Below are 17,741 nucleotides of genomic sequence, written 5' to 3'. Positions count from 1 at the left end.
TACAATACTGAATAGCATTTAAAAATAATAATAATAATTCTCAGTTCATCCAAATTTCATTATATAGACCAGTTCTTCTATCCATTATTCTGCAATAGTTCACACTCCCGCCGAGACCTGCTCATGATATCATTTTATTGATATATCCGCGAGCGGGTTTTGGCGGGAGACCTACACAACATCAAAACTCTCCAAAGGGCCTCTACGTGTTGGATCCATATACGCAAGCCTCTCAAAGGACCTGACTTAGTGCCGTGAATTTATAAAAGGAGATACATAATAATAATAATATTTATTTGTTCAACCAATCCACTTACATCGAATACATTTTATGGCAATATTAAAACATAAACTTATTTGCGAGTGGTAACAGCAGATAATGACGGCTACCCTCCGCACTCCGCTCCGTTCAGAACAATAATATAAAACTCTTCTGTGCGCGACGGTACAACATAAACATTTTGAAGTAAATTACTTTAAAAATAGGTTAATATTTATACTCCCGATGGTTTTTCGATTAGCGAGTCGCCTCGAGCGTGCGAGAATCGATACGGTTCTAGCGAATTGAAATACCGACTCACTTCGTAATGAATATCGATATTTTTAACGCTCATCCCCTTTGGAAAAAGGGAAAGTGTATTCTGCAAAATTTTATATATTCTGCAAAATTTATATTCTGCAAAATTTTATATGGATGAGTGAAAATCACTTTATTCTATAAATAAATCATTTACTATTACTAACATTCAGTAAAAAAAAAAAATAAGATAACAAGTTTGATACAACGTGAAAATAAACGAATATATAAGTCAGGCCTTCCTGAGAAAAAGGGTTTTGACAGACGGACAGTATTTGCATACATACCTTTTGTGATTTGTAACCCTAAAGATTATATAAAAATCATATTTAGAAAATTCATACAGAATATAATTTTTTTACAGACATTTTTCTTGATGATTTGACGAGTATCATTAAATTCAAATTCAAATCATTTATTCAGAAATTAGACCTTCACAGGCACTTTTTCTCGTCAATCTTTATATTTATAGTTATTTCTCACAAGCTACAAACTACTGGCATTAAATCGACTTCCATTTCGATGTCGTTAATGGACACACATATCACTAACTCAATTATTTCAACTGATATAGCCTTAAGGGTCAAAAATGTCAGTATTACAAAACCTAAATGGACCCATAAAAGGAGCTGACCGAAATCCAAGTGCCCACAGCCGTATATGGAGACTTGCAAACCTTAGGGCTGGTTTTTGCAACGCAATCCATTTGGGTATTATAAGTAATGATGTGGACAATATTTGACTTGCGTATGTCGGTATTTATTGAGTACACAATATTTGGTTTATTTTAACAAGTTTATTTGTTAGACGTTAGTGAGTTAAAAACCCCCGACTATCAATATTGACTTCGCTACAACTTTCGAACGGCTAATCCGAATTTGATCAAACATATCTAAGAACTACGGCATAAAAATTAGCTATCAAATAAAGGTTCACACGTTGATGAGTACACAGACAGACAGACACACTTATAACACCCCTCTTGTTTGACCGCTAAGTGCGTCGGGGGTTAAAATTTTATTAGACCAAAAACATAATACAATTTGAACAAGACGACTAACTATAAAGATGTACAATAAGCGACCTTATCACTCTTATGTAATCTGAGCGTTTTGAATACTCAGCTATTAGTGTAGGAGCCTAAGGCTCATGTCCCTCTGTCTTTTCTCCATTTCGCACGGTCGTCGGCATCATTAGTTCTATTGGCTGTATGTCATCCAGGTTAATGATAACATCTTGGGTTTGTCCCCTCTGCTAGAACCAGGCAGAAGCGGAAACATAGGCATGGTCGGACATTTGTACCTTTCTTAACATTTGTAAATATTTTATTAACAATATCTTTTTTATTTACACAAGAATCTTTTCTTGATTTGCCGATTAAGTTGATTAAGCTAATTATTAACTAAACCGTATGGTTTGGAAGATCTTTGCTTCCACGATGTATATGGTTATTCACCACGAGGTCAACATCACCTACAGTCTCGACAATGCGACACGAGGATCACTCCTCATGAATTATTACCAAAGGTGGCGTCATCTTATTAAAATTCTGCATTTGTTCGCTTTGAAATCCAAAAACACGAATTCCTTATGAGACGCAGTTTTGAACCTTCTTCCCTTGTAATTAGGTCATTTAATTTTTGACATTTTGGAGAGTTTCTTCATAAGTCGCTAAGTTGTTATATTTTATTTCGTAAACTGCATTTAAGTTGATGATCAAACGAATAAAATTGGTACTTAATTTACCTTTATTCCCCAAAGAAATTAATTCACGAAATAAAATAAATATAAAAACGCGAACCAAAAATAAACACGTCAGACAAAGCGAAAGTGGTCATTACAGTTTTTAATGGCAAAAGGTCTGCGCCCAAAATGGTGGCTGAAGGTCCGACGACCCGTTGCGGACTTATTATTCAGGGTCAAAAACTAGTGATGACTTCAACTACTGGAAGAACCTATTAATCTGTGCTTCAACATAAAAAATGTGACCTCTGAACTTACATCCTGAGGATATCTACTTTGTCGAGCATATTATTTGAAAAATGTTCTTTTGAACAAATATAATTCGACTTTACTTATCAGAAAGGAGTATCAATGGATATGGCAAAAGACGAAGAAGTCGTTCAAGAGGAAGGTTAACTTTAATAAGTTCAGTATCATAATTGATATTACCCGAGCGAATCCGGAACGGGTCGCTAGTGTTTTTTTTTTTTACATTTCTGGTCTGTTTTTCTGGTTCACTGACTGCATTAGCAGAGGACGAAAAGGACAGATCATATCTTTTTCACTTTATTTCGTGTTTACAAAAGTAACGATTCGTTTTATCGATGATGTAAATAATTATGGCACCAATAAAGAATTTTCATGCTTTTATTTTTATAACAATTCCAATTAATATTATATTAGAAAGATTTTTGAAACAAACTATATACTGACGGCAGGTAAAACATCAAACAACGATTTTTGTAGATACATAAAACTATCTCGACTAACATAAAATTTTCCGGTTTTTCCGGTTTTTTCCGCAGTCGTTGAGCGTCGGAGCTCAGGGTCTGCCTTCCGCTTTTCGTCTCAACTTCGCACGGTCGTCGGCATCCCTAGCTATCAGACTATTGGCACGCATATCATCCTTGACGACATCAAACCAGCACTTCTTGGGTCTGTCCCAATGTATGCTTAGATCTTTACCAAACTACGCACTGATTTTGATGCAGGTTTTATTAACAAACATTAGACAGTGAGAGGAAAGTTTAGATGTATAAAATGTTATGGTTTTGTCCGAGCGAAGCCGGGACCGACCGCTAGTTTGATAAAAAGTAAAAGAGTCGCCTTTAACGTCCTATGTAAATTGGTACGATGAACCCCCAAAACGTTTGCCTTCCCGCTCTGATCTCCTAAACAATGGCCCAATTAGAGATGGCCGGAATAAGAAATAGGTTGAAGAAACCAAGGGTAGATTATCACCATAGATAGGTACAGTTTCTTGCTAAATCTTTGCCAATTTGTTGCCTTACAAGGTTATTAGCAAGCTTTGTATTTCTTTTAGAGGTTTTATGCTAATGATTATTGAATTTATTATATAACAAGCCGTTGTTAGTCGTTCTGAAGCGGCAAATGAAATTACTAACAGCCTATGTTTAACCTAATATAAATAAATAATTATATTAGGACAAATCACACAGGTCGAGCTAGCCCCAAAGTAAGTTCGAGACTTGTGTTATGGGATACTAACTCAACGATACTATATTTTATAACAAATACATATATAGATATAAGCAGGCTACATCTAGGTGTGACTAACATTACCAGCATGCAACACTTTAATAAGTAAATTATACGAAATTAGCTTTTTGGATAATGATAGATGCAAATCTTAATAAAAATTTCGTGTCACGTGTGTTAGTTACCATCTGTTGTTGCCATACTACTCAACCGGCTAGTATTACTACAAAATGGCTGGACTGATTTTAATGAAATTTTATTTGTATATTCAGTCACTTCAGGTCTGCAAATAGGTTGTTATCAATTTTTTATACCGTCCGAGCGAAGCCGGGACACAGTTTTTTAACACACTTTTCAACCTGTTGACTCTGTTCCATACTAAGAAGCAGGTGACACGCACGTACGGACAACCGGACAACCTTGACCATAATAATTGACATCTCATTAATGTCGCTAAGTTATTACTAACGTACATACGCCGTGATCAGATCATTAGTTTGTGTTTGAGCTGATAAATAATTAATATTTCACACTTGCTATAGTTGATATCATTCAATTTGCGAGTATGCAAAAATTAATCCTACCTAAGCCTAAGAGTGCGGCTTCTTTGCTCTTTTGCGATACGTCGTTGCGTCGCTCGTGTCGTCGCAGTATTGTGACTGCATTGCATTTACATTGGTTAAAAATTGACGTACAGTCAACAGCACATAAACCTACCCGAATTCACTGCAAACTCGTCGCTATTACCGCGCCATAGAGGTTCATGTTCATGAGGTGTAACTTTGTGCTGTTGGTTGACACATTGTACATAGACACACTGCGTTGACGGAGCGCAGCGAGACGGAGAAGTGAGGCGGCCCTCTAAGGAAAACGCACTCGTTAACTTAAGAGAGCTCAGATTTGACGAAAGAAAGTGTGTCGAGAAAATCGACACACTCTCAATACTCTATAATGACACTCGTGTTTTAATTATTTTACACCAATCTTGGTGACAAGTGTGTTGAAAAATATATATACGACTGATCATTACATACTGGGCTTGATGACCGCTCTCCGCTTCGAGTCGCGCGACAATCCCGCCTCTTATATCAATATTTGCACGCTTGTATCATTAGTATTCGCCATACTGGCTTAATGTTATTAAAAGAGAATTATTGACTTGCTGAAGACTGTGCGATAAAAAAGAGATAACATAAAGCATACATTAATACGCAGCCACGCATCATTTACAGGCAATGCATAATGCACTCGCTCTTTATGGTTCACCAGGAAGCGATTGAAGGACGACCGTGTACTACACTGGAACACACATTGCGGGGAAACAGAAGAGTATTCCTACAATTGTTGTATAGAAGGTATATAAAAACCATGGTAAATTTGATGAGACAACACTATTGAAACTAGTTTTCTCAGCAGAGGTTGTACCGTTTAAATTAAAGGGTTGCCCTTGCCAGGAGTGCCGGCGGAAGTGAAAACTTGAATACCTATCAACGTTGGTATTTTTGACGTCTTGAAATATTTTCGAACAGTGTCCTGACGCGATTTAAACATTTTTTACACATCACAAAAAGTGCGCAACGTCGGGATTGAAATTTTCACATCAATTTTGCTGTAGTTTCACGAATCATTCATCGTTATTTCCGTGAAGTTTTAAAAAAATACGATCGCATTACCACATCCATGTAAGTCAAACACTAGTTCACCATTAGGAAAACATTGTCGTCGAACACCTTTCGAGATCTTTTTGAGGAATGTTGCAGCAAGACACAATGTTATTGGGGACTAAAGGGGTCGAGTAGGGACGAAAAAACATTGAATCAGATTTAAACGTCATCGGGCGAACATGAAACCAACCCAAGTAAATTTAACTATAGTAGCGGCCCATCCCGGCTTCGCTCGGGTAAAAACATAATTATACCCCCTAAACCTTCCTCAGGTATAACTCTTATCTATTGTTGAAAACCATGCTGTAGTTTTTGAATACAGGAGACAGACGCAGTAGAAGACTTTGTTTTTGTTGGATGAAATGAAACGCAACCAACCAGTAGTAGTATCTGTTTATCTATGACTGAATGTCTATTGCCGCCAATAAAATATCAAGTTGTCCGAAAATCACTAGTTTATTTTATCACAAAACTACAATATTCCTACAGTTTTATAATATGTAAGGATAGGGTCCGTAGACATAAAACTACGTGAACTCCTCTTCTGCACACTGGATATTTTAAACCTGCACTCAGTAGATTGGCTGTATATATCTCGATCGTTTGTTACAAGGCAAAGTAACAAATGCATGTACGGTGGGCCACACAACAGGCGTGACAACAACGTTATACGAAGATAAAAGTTATAGGCTCTTTGAAAAAAAGGTTTGCTTTAAAAGGAGTGATAGTATTTATAAAAACTCCGTATGTATATGGCTCGATTAAATCGATAAGTTACTTTGAATTTATACGTGTACTTTTGGTAAAAAGTATATTGCATAAGTACAGTCGAGGGCAGATAAACCTGACCCATACGCCCCACATAAATAGGGCTAGGTTTGTACGCGGTTGACTGTGCTTGTTTAAGTTTATTATCTAAATACTCTTAATGATTTTACTTCAAATTACTACGACAATGGTGGTCTACATGCTTGGTTACCACACTCGTTTCTTTCTACCGTCAAACAGCACTGCTATTCTTGTGTTCCGGTTTGAAGGGTGAGAGAGAGAGCCTGTATAATAAATACATATTACTTTGGTAAAAGTGGAAAACGCTTTAACTAAAGTGCATAGACAGCCCTTTTGTCGCAGTCAATTTCCATCTGGTAGGCCGCATGCATGTTCGCCTTTTTATACGTAAGTAAGTATATAAAAATAACACTTCTCGTTCTACTTAGTCATATACATATCTTTAAAACACGAACACATAGAGGAACCATCAAAATCTCTTTTGGGATCTAGCTTCTGACATTTAAAGCATATTAGTAGCTCATTTGTCGAAACGTACGACCTTGCTGTCCGACTGAATAATGACACCTCTCTCTGAATTCTGCTGCTCTGATACAAATATGAAAAAAACACTAAAAAAACAGGTATTTTTAATATTTTTTCTTTTGTTATGTTTCTAAATTAAGTTACTACTATTAGTAACTAAGTTAGACACATTAAAAAAAAACACATTTTCAATTAAAGTCTGAATTATTTGCATATGGTTTCTAAATAAATACCAGGTTCCTCTCTATAATTTTATTAAATTTAACTGAGTTATTCTATACAGTAAAGTTTAATATAACACCAAATCTAAGTACTTTACTTCAATGTCAAAAACAATTAGTTTAAAATTACCTAGTTTCAGTTTACTGTACTCTGCATGCAACGTCAATTTTGGCTAAATGAAACTAATTTCTAAGTTATCATGTTGTAATTTCATGAGAATAAGCTCAAACCCAAAAATATTTATTGCTGTGTAGACAAAGTAAGGTGCCACACGAGATATGGTCTTACAGTTTGCTCTAGATTCTTTAACCCGAAATCGACATCAAACTTGAAGATATGAAGAAAATCAAAAAGGTTTAATTTAAATACCGATAGAGACGAGCAAATAATACAGTTTATATTAGTAATGTTGGGATTCCGCAAAGGTTTCGTTCTCAACAGGCTATATAACTGGTCTGGTTGCATCACTCTTTAGTCGGGTTATCTTCGAAAGTGCAAGTGGTGCATATAGTCCACCATTGTGTAATCTTCAACGAAAATTATAGCCACACAATAAAGTAAAATATGTAAACTTTGAGACGTGCCCCTCTTGAATTTTCGTCGTTCACGTCATTACGTGTTTCATCGTCATTACGTGGCATGAAACACACTTTCTTGCCATTATTAATGGAGTGGTTTGCCATTGCCTTTTTACACCCAATTTTATAATCAACCCCACACTGGTAGGTTTCCTCACGAAAATGACTGATAATAGTTGGAGAGGTGGAGAATGTCATAGGCTATTTCGCGGGCAGAACCGCGGGCAACAGCTAGTATTGCATAAAGATAACGAAACGAGACCGTTAGTGATAGCGAGTATAGAAATGTTTCGAACACAGCCAATGAGGTTGTACAACTAACGTCAGAATGCAAAGCCTGCTCTGATTGCAAGGACATGTAACCTAATACTTTACAGAAACAACAACAGAGTTATATCTAGCCAGTCTTATATCTAGCTATCTGTACCGAAATGCTTCGCGAATAGGTGGTACACGGTAATTTTTTCACTGTATGCACACATTATATGAGCAGAGTTAGTTAATGAAACTGAGCTGATCTCCATTCAAATAAGTGTTAAAAAATTACTATTCTACCCCCCATGGGAAACAGATCTTAAAATTAAGGGCACACACAGCTAAGTACTAGATAAAATGTTCTTCATAGTCGTATAAATGGCTGGCATGGCCGAGGGTCGTGGTTATTACGTGGAATGAAACAAACACAACAACTTTCTTGGAATTATTAATGGAGTGGTTTGCCATTGCCTTCTCCATTTCACACACAATAAGAATCAACCAGTGTGCAGGTTTCCTTACGATGTTTTCCTTCACCAGAAGCAAGTGGTGGACGATGAAAAGTACAAGACGAGTACATGAGTCAGATTGGTACAAACTCATGTGGTACGAGTAGGATTCGAACCTGGGACCTTTCGATCCACAGGCGGGCGTCTTAATCATTACACCACCACCGCTGCTAGAGAAATAAGTGAAACAAAAAAAAACAATGGTGAAGGTTAACTGTACAGCACATATCGGTGTGGTACCAGGAAACCAGAAGTATGAAAGAGATTAACCCAATTTAGTTAGCTTCACTTGAGCAGTAGCTCTTTCCTTTTAAAAATAGTCACGTGGACAAGTATGGTCATAGACTAAAAACAATTGAAAGTCAAGGTCGGAAAGTAATAAAATGCGACATAAGATAACAATTAGCCCACGAAAGCCTTGAACCGTAGTACAGTCAACATCTATGATCAAATACGATGGAAACTCGCCGTTATTACCGAGATATAACGGTCTATAGAGGGTAACAGAGCTTGTGATTGGCAGTACTCAATGCATGATATGACAAGATTACATATTGGTAATGACGTGGTAAAGACACCGTTGACACAGCAGAAGGTTAGGTCTAATGTCAACGGTTGCATAACACAAATTACTAATGAAAGTCATTCATTATTGAAGAGTAGGACTAAATTGATTATTTTAATGCCACTAGTCGAATTAGGTACAGTGTCAGTAGTAGAACTAAATGGTACCTAAAACGAAAACACGAAATTTATTTTATACTAACACGTACAAGTACCTATAATCAGCTTGTTTGTTGTTCATAGTCGTATTCCTCATGGCTGAGGGTCGTGGTCATTACGTGAATGAATCACACACAACAACTTTCTTGGCATTATTAATGGAGTGGTTTACCATTGCTTTCTCAATTTCACACACAAGTTAATAATATGCAACCAGTGTGCAGGTTTCTTCACCATGTTTTCCTTCACCGAAAGCAAGTGGTGGTCGATGAAAACTACTATATATGAGTCAGATTGGTATACAAACTCATGTGCCACGAATAGGATCGAACCTGGGACCTTTCGATCCACAGGCGGGCGTCTTAACCATTACACCACCACCGCTTCCTAAAGCTTCGTATATTAAATTAGGTAAGCTGTAACATGTTCTAGATCATTAAAATTAAACGTAAGTAAATTGAGAAATAATACATGTTTTTAGAGAGGAACAACGATGACCTAAAAATAGCCACAAAACATGGTTTGAAAAAACCAAGATCTGGCATTCATGGAAAGAGACAAGGCAGACTGTAGGCCAGCAGCAGTAGGACATGCATAGCATTAAAAGGAAGTAATCCATTCTTGTTAGCGCCGACTGTAATAGATTCTTATATGGGAAAAGTCCACCGTTGAACGTGTAAATGTCTTTCTTATACCTATCTAAGGATTGGACCGGACTTAGATACAACCAACTGAAAATAGCGGCCCAAAGCCGCGAGGGTTTCCTTATGCTGACCTCCAAACTTCAGTTCGAAGATGGCACCCCATGATAAATAAATATAAATAAATAAATAATAATAAATATATTAGGACAAATCACACAGATTGAGCTAGCCCCAAAGTAAGTTCGAGACTTGTGTTATGGGATACTAACTCAAAGATACTATATTTTATAACAATTACATATATAGATAAACATCCAAGACCCGGATCAATTAGAAAAAGATCATTTTCCATCATGACCGGACCGGGGATCGAACCCAGGACCTCTCGGTTCAGTGGCAAGAACTTTACCACTGCGCCACCGAGGTCGTCATGATGATGATACCTATATTTTCTGTTCGATTAATAGAACAATGTGAACTAAGAATAAATTCGAGAACGATTTGTGATCACGCAAGTATATTGTCATTATGAAATTCTTTCGTACGAGGTCTTTTGAAAGGTAATAGGAATTAGATTGTTTTTTACGAGCCATGAGGAATACGACTACGAAGAGCTTTAGGAATCTAATTATAACAAGTAGATACGAATCTTTATACGAATTTAAATTTAGGATTCAAATAAAGTTCAAGGTATTAATCAAGATATTAATATTCAAGCGAAAGATATTTCGCTAATTGGATTGTTCGGTTTAAAATCAGACGAGTTTCTTCTAATAGGATTCGGAATTTAAGACTTGCTTTTCGCCAGATAGATGCCTACAGAGGGGTTAGCGTCGGTTTGAATTTCACTTCTCACCATCGAATCGATTCGCAGTGAGACGCAGCGAACCAATCACATTGCGCCATTGTGACTCAACGGCAAGCACACTGCAATGTGATTGGTTCGCTGCGTCTCACTTCGAATCGATTCGATGGCGAGAAGTGAAATGCAAACCGGCTGCATGTCTCTTTTCTTAACACATTCTTGACAAAAGAGTGTCAAAGACAGCAAGTGTTTTATAATATTTTGCAACACGCTATGTGACCCTGCTATAATTTTTATAATTATAGTTCGGTTAACTCGATCAATGTGAACACTAGCATTAAACATGTTGAATTCAATTATAGTATGTTTGGTTGATGATCTATAATTCGTTTAGAAGACAGTAACGTGCCTAAACGTATATGATTTTATATTATAATTGTTTACAAATCATTAGCATAAAACATCAGCTTCATAACATAACAATAGATTGTATCATCTGGTATCGGATGTGTCACGCATTGACGAGGCATGTGTGTGACGTGAAGACATATACAATACTTTATATATGATTTTCTCATTCAACACATTAGATCACTTGAATGGAAATCATCTACCGATTTTAATTTTTCTTAAATTTTCTCCGTAGTGTTTGTATGAATTGATTTTTCAATGGCTCGTATCGTAACACTATGGCCTTAACATATGCCGGCTACACACTATAACGAAAGCCACACAGATGAGCATATATTGAGCTTTTTATTGCCGCAAGGAAAGAAATCAGCAAAAAAAAATCGCCATCGCAGACATAAAACATGAAAAGACAAATTTATGAGCACAAAATGAATCAAATATCAACAAAATATAATCACATATCCCGCCCAGTGACCCACGATCGCGAGCGCGATTAATTTTCGCCTACTATGCATGTTTTGAGGAAGTTTGGGCTGGTGTGCCAGTCTTTATGTACGTCTGGAACAGTCTTTTTGTCAAGATGAAAGTTAAATTACTTATACTATCGTACTAATATCATAAATGCGATAGTTTGTGAGGATGTAATATGTGGCGCGAGTACTCGTAGGATTGGAAACCGCTTGTGGATCTTTCGATCCACAAGCGGCAAGGGCTTAACCTACACCATCGCCGCTTCGATAAATTTCAAAGTTTGTATTATATATATTCAAAATATTAAGGTTTATTCCTTACGTTGATCACGGCGTCCCAGCTCCGAATGATATCGGAAACTTGAAAAGATGGGAGAGAGAGTGATTTGAACTTGGGTAAACATACCATGTTACATTTTTTCAAATAAAAAGAACTTTGTTGATAATGTTTACAGTACAGTCTGACTAAGTTATAGGCTACAACTAGACACTAGTGGGTCAGGTTTATCTGCCCTCCACTGTACGTATTTGCAGCAGGACCGACCTCTGCGGCAACCTTGGTCGACATTCACTTGACTGCAAATTAAATCACATTGCACCAATTTGAGTCCATTTACGGATCATTTTGTTCTTAAACGTGGTTAATTTGTACAATCTACGTGCCGCTGGCGATTATACGAATTCTTAATTAAAACTGTTGTAAATATATTTCTGCAATCCATAATATATTATATACCTATAGAAGTCCCCTGGCGCATCTGTCGGTATGAACGCGATAAACTCAAAAACTACCGGATGGATTTTTGTACAGTTTTCACCAATGGATAGTGTGATTACTAGGGAAGGTGTATAATTTATTATGGTTTTACCCGAGCGGGGCTGGACGTTAGCACTGCTAATATTATGAAATGAACAAGTCTGATGAACTGACCAGCTCCAGAGCGCTCTCCTGATGCAACGACATTTTTGTAACAAAATAATCCTTCATACTTATAAGTCTCGAACTTACTACTTTGGGGCTAGTTCAATCTGTGTGATTTGTCCTAATATATTTATATTTATTATAGTTAATAAATGCTAGGGGTATAATTATAATAAGTCTGCGACTGCGTGCACGTGTAACGTAAAAATGTCACAGAAGAAGCGAAGCGGGGTTCGTTCCCGTAAATAGAAAGTGCCCTATTCCACTCAGGAATAATATAGCTTCTTAATGTTAAAATAATTTTGGAAATCATTTCAGTATTTCCGAAGATTGCCCCCTATACTCATTAAGGTAGATAATGCTCATGTTAGTATAATATTCTATATCTATAGACAAAACATTATGCAAACTATTTCTGTTGATTCTAACCTGAAAGGCGTTGCAAGGTCAGCGTATTTACATGACAAAGCCACACATGTTAACACACATCTTTTTACTCGTGATAGTTTTGTAAAATCACTATACTTATGTAACTAACATAGTTTCAGAGAAGGCTAATGGGAGTCCATGTGAACGTTCGTCTCGTTTCTATTTCTGTTACTCTAGAAGACATGACTACGCCTATAATTTTCTTCATCTACCTAAGCGTCCGTTGACTAAAGCGTCCCAAACTCTAAGGTACGCACCGCACATGCGCAGTGCGCACAGATTACTCAATGTGGCACAGCGTTGCCAGACGTCCCGATTTATCAGAATTTACCGTGCGGGACAGGCTCTGTCAGGTTTTCGGGAATAACTCGACCGTCCGTGCCTTTATCTAATTTCTAAAATAAAACGTTTTTGATTTTGTTTTCTGGTTTTTTTTTATTCAGAAGACGAATAAGACATAACTATTTAACAATAGGGTAAATCATATTTAATTTTTCATATTTTTATTAAAATACATTTTCTATAGATATTTGTGCTATCATCTATTATCACGTAAGCGTAATTTGAACTCAAATAACTTTTGATGATAATATGTATCATATAAAACTTATGTTTTTTTTACTATGTCCATTTTTCACTCAATAAGTTCCTAAATCCCGACTTGGCAAAAAAAATCTGGCAACGCTGATGGCACGCCACATCGTGGCACGACTCTCGTCTTATTTCCATACGGCGCGGCGTCGCACGCGCATATATAAAGAGGACTCTCTTTTAAGTGGGTTAACAGGACTTGACGTAATAAATTATCTACACAACCTATTTCCATAAAGATGCACCTTGATGCAACTGCAAAACAATTGCGACTTAATTCCCCATACATATTTATATTACCATCAACTATCTGGCATAATAAATCATAGTATCTTAGCAGTAAAGTTGAGAATAGATTGTCATGTCATTCGATATTTTATTCATCATTACTAATCATTGCATGCGATGTTAACTAATTGAAATTTGAACTCTAAGACAAGAACACTAAAATAGGTTTTTGAATAAAACATTTTATTGTCGTTGTATTATCCGAATTCGAAGCTAATCTGCAAATCTCTATGTGATGGTAACAAAGGCTAATTTACAATGAATTTTGTAAAGATATGCAGTTAGATGATGCGCGTGTATATGAATTTTCATGAACTGTTAGAAGCTAGACTATGGTTTTGTGCATTACCGCATAATATTAGTATTAACGGTATTCAAAAACGTATAATTAAATTTATTCCCTTATTGCTTTCAATTTACATTTGATTTAAAAACGAGGAAGTTTTAAGAAACGAAGATTGTTTTTTCAATATCGGATGACCAAATGAATTGTTTAAATTAAACAATTAAGTTACGTACATTTTTTCCCCTTGGTCTATTATTAAAACTGTTTTTCATAAGTGGTTAGAAAAAAAAAAAGAAATTTCTTTCACATTATTGGGTAGAGCTTCTAACGCTTTATTTAACCTCAATAGAAGTACAAAGTATTAACTTACCATGACCATTATAGGTAATAATGGTTTTATCATATGCATAAATTTTATTAGATGATCTTACCTTTAATTGTGAATCCAATTTGAAATCCTTTTCTCAACTACAAATCTGAAACAAAAATAGATAAATGAACTCTTTATTGCACCACTAGATGTTGCCCGGGGCTTCGCTCCCGTGGGAATTTTAAGATGAAATAGAGCCTGTAGCAACCTTGGATAATGTACCTTCCTAATGATGAAAGAATTTTTGAAATCGGTTCAGGAGCATTGTCAACTCCGTCACAGATTAAATAATACCCTCCGTGACTCGCAAGTCCCTTTTGTGCGCTCGAGCACCGGTAACGCTTCACTGCCATATCCAAGAACAACGTCATTAAATGCTTAATGATGACCAATTTAGGCATCAGCCATTTTTTCAGTAGCTAGTAATTAATAAAGAAGATGTCACGTGGCTTTTAATGCAGTTCACACAAACAGAAACATTAAATCGCTAAAACCTCCCACTGTCCGCCTTTCAAGGAAAATGCAGTATGAAGACAAACACGTGTGACGTCACGTCGCCTGCGCACCCACGTGGCTCGCGGTGATTGTACATTAGTATTGTTTTTATGCATAAATATTTATGAATAGCAATATAACGTTAAATATGGTTTGTTTACGGACTAAACCTTTGGTCTCCTGACGGATTAAAAAAGTATTACCGTGTGATAAAGTGGGACATGTTTTAGGGTGTCGATTCTGTTAAGTCACAATCTCACAAAGATGCACTAATGATAATAACTGCTAAATAAACTTTTGTTTTAGAAATTGTATACACCATTGAGATACGATTACGCGCGAAACTTTAGTAAAATTCGTCAGACTTTAGTAAAACTAATACATACCGACAAGAATTAAGAAAATGATGGCAATGACAAAGCTATATGGTAAGACAACAGCTGGTGTAACCACTTGGTTATGGACACACACACACACATTAGTAAATGGTATGAAAAAAGGGAGTAGTGCAATAAATATATAGTATTAGGACAAATTACACAGATTAAGCTAGCCCCAAAGTAAGTTCTAAAATCAGAAAATGTTAATTTTCCATCATGACCTCTCGGTTTAGAGGCAAGCAAAAACAAGCAAACACTGCGCCACCGAGGTCGACAAATAAAAGACGTTTCCCTGTCGCGTCCGTATGTCTACATGAACGCGAAAGACTCAAAAACTACCGGACGAATTTTTGCACGGATTTCACCAATAGATAGTGTGATAGGTTTACATGAGCGACACCAGGAAGGGCCGCTAGTAGTGTATAATTAAGAAGTAAGACGAACATAACAAATTATAAAAGTAACAGCTAACTAATAAGAAAAAACAGTACTTGTAAAAAAACCAACATTCGCAACGAGGCTCTTCTACCGTAAAAAGTTGCAAGATACGTAAGTCGGTTATTAATTTGTTCAGTCCCTACTTAAATTGTTACGTGATTAGCAAACCTAACAATATCCTATAGTGGCCATATAATATCTATTAAAAATCTTTTGTTATAAAAATAACAGCTTAACTAATAATTTCTAATACATCATACTCGCAGGAAGAGGAGACAGAGTTACATCGTAAGTCAAGTCACTTTACGCCCACATAGTCTATTATGGTGGTTTGTTTAATTGCCCATGAAACACTTAGCTTCTCGTAGGTAAGTATTCTATAGTAAATTACATACAAACCTTAAATGTATGCCCGTGTTCTTCTTATCCAGTGTATTATTGCTGACAATGGTATCAGATTTTATTCAAGTCGTATGTCCTGGAATGACTTTTATCATTATCACTATCGAGTAACAAGTAGTGTGTTAAATACCAGTATAAAATATATTTATATATACAAAAACACGTGTATTAATTGATACATAACATATTAAAACACTTGTGCAATGAGGGCATGATGGGTCTAATACCAGCTCCACATTGTCGCCAAACAGTTTGCGAAACTTTGGCGTATTCGCTATCCATTGCTGGTTTTTCATTGCGGTAAGTAAAAGCTCTCATACAAACTATTCAGACTCAACATGCCTTATCATAGAATAGTGTGAAAATATAAGTAGATACACAACACACTTATGTAAAGAAAAAGTAAAAATATTTTTAATAAGATAAACACAAATGCTTCTGAATTTAAATGTCCACGAGGGAGTTTCATATTTTTTTTAAACAGCGACACACCACACTCAAAACATCGCATCCGCCTTCGACACTGCTTGTCTGTCTGCTTATGCTTAGAATAAAATAAAACCCAATTGTATTTATACAGCAATATTGACAAACAGGAGCGTGACGTCATCACAGTATCGCCTCGCGATTGGTGATGCATTATAGGTATATGTATAATACACAGATTTATATACTACTGTGGTATAATATAACCGCGACGTTGTCACCTTGAGACGTGCCCACGCGAATATTTGTTCTTTTTTATGTCCATTCAACAATGTCAATAATATTCAGATTGTGCTCGAAGGCGGAAGTTTGGGGAAAAAACTGTAAATCGCTTTTTTACATCGATACTTTGCCTATTTCTGGTGTAATACAGGATTTGTTGAATCAACTAGATCTTCATTCTAGAAAGTGGATTGATTGATGGCTTACACGATGTTATGATGTAGGTAAATAGCAACTGTTAGCTTGGGGTTCGATATCAAGTAGGTGGCTGGTCATAAAATTTTGGTATTTTTTCCAAAAAAAATATTATAAGATATAGTGTCAATTTAATTATAGAAAGACAAAGATTATTTATTTGGAAATACCTTAACACCGAATATCAATTTCAGAAATGATGCTGCTATATCATTTTGTATTTTAGGCGCAATAAATAAACTAATTAACTAAACTAAAGGAATAACAAACAAATAGGTATATTGCTAAATAACGTGCGGCTTGCGTACACTCTCCAGTCTCCGTGTATTGTCATCATCTCATTACAAGTTAATGACAAGTGCACGCGCACCAAATAGATTCGTATCGTACCGTACTCGTGACATCAATTGGATGTTTGAGTGTAATACCTAACTTTTTCGTTAAAGAAGGGCTGTCTTGATTGTCTTTTAGAATCGTGGTGAGGTGATGAAAGCCATACATATAATTTATTGTCAATTTATTTAGAGAATATATATTGAAAGTAATGAATGTTTTCATTATACTCGTGTATTATGTTTATAAAGTAATACTTTTATTAAGAAATTTGGTTCTTCATAAAACTGAAAATTTGCAAAAAAAAAATTTTAAAAAAATATCATTTTATTCAAACCCTGGACTTTGAGGAGTTACGGCTGCGAACGTAGCTTATATATTTGACCGCTCTGCCGTGATACATAATCAAGTAAATTTTTTTATAAATTGTCAATGGTACATGGGGTAAACTTTTCTTATAGTGTTACAAATTATATTGCGCCATAGTTTATCTACGTCCGAACACGACAT

At 36.0% G+C, this 17,741-nt stretch overlaps 1 protein-coding gene across 3 annotated transcripts in view; it reads right to left on the bottom strand.

Annotated features, from left to right (window-relative positions):
• The window catches only part of blo (bloated), a 70,889-nt gene that overhangs the window by 38,003 nt on the left and 15,145 nt on the right, over positions 1-17,741 (bottom strand). Inside the window, exons 2-3 of one of the 3 annotated variants that reach the window (XM_053761886.1) lie at positions 15,993-16,071; positions 14,342-14,386 (exon numbers count right to left, since the gene is read on the bottom strand). The exons of 1 other annotated variant lie outside the window; for it this stretch is intronic. The gene's annotated coding sequence lies outside the window, so the exon portion shown is untranslated. The remainder of the gene's footprint in view (positions 1-14,341; positions 14,387-15,992; positions 16,072-17,741) is intronic. One more of the 3 variants, XM_053761885.1, reaches the window with a different exon arrangement.

Source organism: Plodia interpunctella, chromosome 22, assembly GCF_027563975.2.
Source record: "Plodia interpunctella isolate USDA-ARS_2022_Savannah chromosome 22, ilPloInte3.2, whole genome shotgun sequence".
In the NCBI taxonomy this organism is placed as follows: Eukaryota; Metazoa; Arthropoda; class Insecta; order Lepidoptera; family Pyralidae; genus Plodia; species Plodia interpunctella.
The sequence above is the reverse complement of the archived record's forward strand: the minus strand, read 5'-3'. Positions and strand labels throughout refer to the sequence as shown.